This window comes from Sardina pilchardus, chromosome 17 (assembly GCF_963854185.1).
Source record: "Sardina pilchardus chromosome 17, fSarPil1.1, whole genome shotgun sequence".
Classification (NCBI taxonomy): domain Eukaryota; kingdom Metazoa; phylum Chordata; class Actinopteri; order Clupeiformes; family Clupeidae; genus Sardina; species Sardina pilchardus.
In genome coordinates, this window is record NC_085010.1 from 32,777,336 (window position 1) to 32,781,582 (window position 4,247).

Genomic DNA, 4,247 nt, shown 5'->3' on the forward strand with positions numbered 1-4,247 from the left:
AACAAATTGACAAATTAGCCCACTTGTTTTTGTCCCTTTAACTAACGTTAATCTCACAGTTAAAGTAAGACAGCGACAGGCAGCTTAATTAAACCAACGAATTTATCAGCGGAATATAAACTTAAAATGTAATGTGGCAAGTTTACAAATTGTTTATTTGATAAAGTTAATAATGTAACGTTGTAATGTAGCAACGACATTGGCATTTGTTGTTTCGTTGGCTGCATTGTCGAATGAACTTCAGAGAAGCTAACGAGTCCAACCATTTCTTTCTTACCTTATAGCCTCTCTAAAATATCCTTTATCACTTCGTTGTTCTCCATCTGCATAAAAGTCGAAAGGAAAAGTTTGAATGCTGATGTAAGATTAGCTCTGAGCAACTCTAAAGTTCTTGCTATGAACAGCTGGCAAGCAATCTCAGCAAGCTTGTTGTCAAATGGCTGCGATGGTTACCATAGCAACTTGTCTTAAAACCTGTTACACAGGCAGAGACTGTTAATATTTGACTAGAAAGATGACTACAGATGATCTATCTTTAATCGATTAAGTTAATCTTAATAAGGACAAAATAATGTGTGAAAGTCACAAATAGTAACCACAAAAATAGAAGATGTATCTATTTTTTTTGCTTCGTTCAGGGAATATCCAGACAGAACACAAAGTAGCCGGCACTACTCCTAGCAGACCAGTAGGCTTAATTGTGGAAATACAGTAACCTACCCTCAACATAGCTTTATGTAGGCATAGGCCTACACCTTGACATAAAATATAAAGAAAGATTTAGAAGGCCTTCCTGTGTTCAAACACCGTTTGTTCATGCCCCTGACCTGAGGTCTTTATTGAAAGACCAACACGCGGAAAATAACTTGAAAAACACTGAAAAATGATTAGGAATCTTAATTTGGGACAACATAGCCTATAGCCTACAGAACTCTTAACTTATTTTATAGAGGTATTAGGCTGATTGTAAGCATATGGGAACATCATTACCCACAGGGTGAGGATATTAGCCTATAGAGACATAAACTGACGTACGTGGATGGATTATGAGGCACTGGGCGCAGAAGCTGCCTCCTTACATACAGTTATAACCAAAGATCATAGAGCGCTATACTGGAGGGGGTCCGGGGGCCACAAACACATCTTTGTTCCAGTAATTTAAATTTGCCAGCAGGTGGCAGTGTTACACAGGACAAACAAAAAAAGTTCACCAACAGCAAAGACCCTCCCTCCCTCCCTCCCTCCATCCATCCATCCATCCATCCATCCATCCATCCATCATCCATCCATCCATCCATCCATCCATCCATCCATCCATCATCCATCCATCCATCCATCCATCCCTCCATCCATCCATCCCTCCATCCCTCCCTGTCCTTGGTGCAGTAGTGTACAGGCCTCCTAACATTAACAGTGCTTTCATTTAAGAGTTCTCTAATCTTTGATCATTTATGGCTGCCCTCTGATAAAATGTTGATCATCGGGAATTTTAACATTCATATTTGTTGCCCTACAAAACCTGCAGTTAATGGCTTTTAACTATATGAGGGGCAGTGTGCTGTGTGTGTGGGGCAGTGTGCTGTGTGTGTGCTGTGTGTGGGGCAGGGTGCTGTGTGTGTGGGGTGTGCTGTGTGTGTGTGTGTGTGTGTTGGGGGGGTGGGGGGGCAGTGTGCTGTGTGTGTGTTGGGGGGGCAGTGTGTGTGTGGGGGGGCAATGTGCTGTGTGTGTGTTGGGGGGGCAGTGTGCTGTGTGTGTGTGTGAGGGGCAGTGTGCTGTGTGTGTGGGGCAGGGTGCTGTGTGTGTGTGGCAGTGGCATACTGATGATTCAGAGGCTGGTGGGCAGTGTGTGTTGCATGTATGTGGTTTAATAGGATGCTGGTAAGGGGCAGTGTGTGTGTGTGTGTGTGTGTGTGTGTGTTGGGGGGGTGGGGGGGCAGGGTGCTGTGTGTGGGGGCAGTGGCATACTGATGATTCAGAGGCTGGTGGGTAGTGTGTGTTGCATGTATGTGGTTTAATAGGATGCTGGTAAGGAGCAGTGTGTGTGTGTGTGTGTGTGTGTGTTGGGGGGGGGGCAGGGTGCTGTGTGTGGGGGGGGCAGGGTGCTGTGTGTGGGGGGCAGTGGCATACTGATGATTCAGAGGGTGGTGGGCAGTGTGTTGTATGTATGTGACAAGTTTGTATGTGACAAGTTTGTAGGCTCCAAGTTTCTTATTCTAATGTAGAGATTATCTAAAAATGACCAACGTTCTGTAAATACAGCTAAGGCAGAGTGTTATTCTGACCTAATTAATAATGATGCTCACAGACCGTTATTCTGACCTAATTAATAATGATGCTCACAGACCGTTATTCTGACCTAATTAATAATTAATAATGATGCTCACAGACCGTTATTCTGACCTAATTAATAATTAATAATGATGCTCACAGACCGTTATTCTGACCTAATCAATAATGATGCTCACAGACCAAAAGGAGTTTAAATCCTGCTGCTGTTGCTGCTGCTCTTGCCCTGCCGGTGTAGAGGTAGGTAGGTGTAGAGGCAGGTGTAGAGGTAGGTAGGTGTAGAGGTAGGTAGGTGTAGAGGGAGGCAGGTGTAGAGGGAGGCAGGTGTAGAGGTAGGTAGGTGTAGAGGTAGGTGTAGAGGTAGGTAGGTGTAGAGGTGGGTAGGTGTAGAGGTAGGCAGGTGTAGAGGTAGGCAGGTGTAGAGGTAGGTAGGTGTAGAGGGAGGTAGGTGTAGAGGGAGGTAGGTGTAGAGGGAGGTAGGTGTAGAGGTAGGTAGTGTAGAGGTAGGTGTAGAGGTAGGCAGGTGTAGAGGTAGGTAGGTGTGGAGGTAGGCAGGTGTAGAGGTAGGCAGGTGTAGAGGTACTGTAGGTAGGTGTAGAGGTAGGTAGGTGTAGAGGTAGGTAGGTGTGGAGGTAGGCAGGTGTAGAGGTAGGTAGGTGTAGAGAGGTAGGCAGGTGTAGAGGTAGGCAGGTGTAGAGGGAGGTAGGTGTAGAGGTAGGTAGGTGTAGAGGTAGGTAGGTGTAGAGGTGGGCAGGTGTAGAGGTAGGTAGGTGTAGAGGTAAGTAGGTGTAGAGGTAGGTAGGTGAGAAGCAACGATATGCCGAATGATGTGAGTTCCTCGTTGCAATGAATAGCGATCGCTATGGCGATGAAACCGCTCTAGGCTCCTGTCCATCCCAAACTGTTGCTGGTTTCGAGGCACTGTCTGTCACTTCAGTCTCTCCACCAGTAGGTGGGGCTGTTCCTCCATTGGACGAGCATCTCAGATGTATACATTTTGGAGGAGCTTTTGACGAGCATAGATGTATACATTTGGAGGAACGTTTGACGAGCATAGATGTATACATTTGGAGGAACGTTTGACGAGCATAGATGTATACATTTGGAGGAGCTTTTGCTGTAAAAACAAGAACATTTTTTAATAAAACCCAAAAGGCAGGTGAACTGCGCCATAATGTGTCGACCTGCGACTGCTTGGGATCGACAGTCAGTGAGCACTCTCTCATTCACACACACACACACACACACACACACACACACACACACACACAATACTGACTGGAAGGAGTGAACACGCACAAAAACACACAAACATACACACACAAACTGGGCCAGCAGGAGCAGGAAGCTGTCCTGTGTGTGTTAGCTCCTTCCAGACAGTATTGTGTGTGTGTGTGTGTGTGAGTGTGTCTGTGTGTGTGTGTGTGTGTGTGTGTGAGCAGCTATTTCACTGCTGTGTAAACGCTGGCATGATCTCTGTCTGCTGTGCCGTTGCCAAATGCAGCCCTCTCCACGGCTGCTGTTTGGGCACTAGCAGAGCCTCTCAGTGTTGGGGAACATCCCTCACACACACACACACACACACACACACACACACACACACACACACACGCACATGCCTCTCAGAGTCGGGGAACATCCCATTAAGCCTCTAATGACTTATGAGTGATGGCAGTGCGCCTGGGCCCCAGGAAACACCAGACACAGTCCATGGCATCTGTTGTGCTGCCCAGTATAGGCTAACCTGCCCACAGCTAACATGCTAACCTGCCCACAGCTAACATGCTAACCTGCACACAGCTAACATGCTAACCTGCCCACAGCTAACATGCTAACCTGCCCACAGCTAACATGCTAACCTGCCCACAGCTGGCGTGCCCACAGCTAACATGTTCACAGTATAGGCTAATGTGCCCACAGCCCATGGCATCTGTTGTGCTGCCCAGGCTAACGTGGCTAAT

At 46.8% G+C, this 4,247-nt stretch overlaps 1 protein-coding gene across 1 annotated transcript in view; it reads right to left on the bottom strand.

Moving 5' to 3' along the window:
- ccdc146 (coiled-coil domain containing 146) overlaps nucleotides 1-419 on the bottom strand; it is a 65,208-nt gene extending 64,789 nt beyond the window's left edge. The window contains exon 1 of the mRNA XM_062517940.1: nucleotides 278-419. The gene's annotated coding sequence lies outside the window, so the exon portion shown is untranslated. The remainder of the gene's footprint in view (nucleotides 1-277) is intronic.
- Nucleotides 420-4,247: the final 3,828 nt, after the last annotated feature.